This window comes from Myotis brandtii, unplaced genomic scaffold (genome assembly GCF_000412655.1).
Source record: "Myotis brandtii unplaced genomic scaffold, ASM41265v1 scaffold395, whole genome shotgun sequence".
Lineage (NCBI taxonomy): Eukaryota > Metazoa > Chordata > Mammalia > Chiroptera > Vespertilionidae > Myotis > Myotis brandtii.
In genome coordinates this window covers 1,024,930-1,025,598 of record NW_005365155.1, presented here as the reverse complement: position 1 = coordinate 1,025,598, position 669 = coordinate 1,024,930, and the positions used below count along the sequence as shown (strand labels likewise).

Genomic DNA, 669 nt, shown 5'->3' with positions numbered 1-669 from the left:
GGGACATGAATAAAAAGAAACAAAATTGCGAAGTAGATTTCAAAAGCTCTGCCCTCTTGGTACTATCATGGCAGCTCTAGTACTTTAAAAGGTAAGACTTTGTAAATCATACTATTGAATAAAGTACTAGCACTTCCACATCAAAAGTTCACGAAATGTATGCGTAGTTAACATTGCATTAATTTTTTTTTCCTAAGGCATACAGGTTAAGGATCAATCTGGCTGTGTGGTCATGTGCTTGCGATGTTTACTTAATGTTTGCACCGATGCCTGAGTCGGAGTTCTAGCAATGTTTCAAACATACTTTATCAAAAGCTGGCTCGCAAATTCAATTCAACAGTGACGACTGGACGCCTGCTCTGTGCACATCTAGTGTCAGACCTGCCCCGGGAACGAGCCCGTGGGAAACCCTTCCCCGGCGCCCGCCCTCTCCACGCGCAGACCTCGTCCTACCATGTCTTTCTGTCGTGATGGGGGGGGGGGGGGGGGGGGGTAGGGAGGAGTGGACGGAGGGATTGGAATAGAAGAAACCACAGAATGACCTCGCCTCCCACCACCCTCCTCCTCGCTAAGTTCCTAGTTGGCAGGTCACCGGCCCACAGTCTCTCCATCACACCGCTGCGCGCACGGGCCCCGAGCGCATCAGGCCCCGAGCGCATAGGCCCCAGC

The 669-nt window shown here is 51.1% G+C and overlaps 1 protein-coding gene across 5 annotated transcripts in view; it reads right to left on the bottom strand.

Annotated features, from left to right (window-relative positions):
• Positions 1-669, bottom strand: part of SCAF8 (SR-related CTD-associated factor 8) — a 148,809-nt gene that overhangs the window by 145,345 nt on the left and 2,795 nt on the right. For all 5 annotated transcript variants that reach the window (XR_313967.2, XM_005872872.2, XM_014545054.1 and 2 more), the window contains exon 2: positions 543-547. The gene's annotated coding sequence lies outside the window, so the exon portion shown is untranslated. The remainder of the gene's footprint in view (positions 1-542; positions 548-669) is intronic.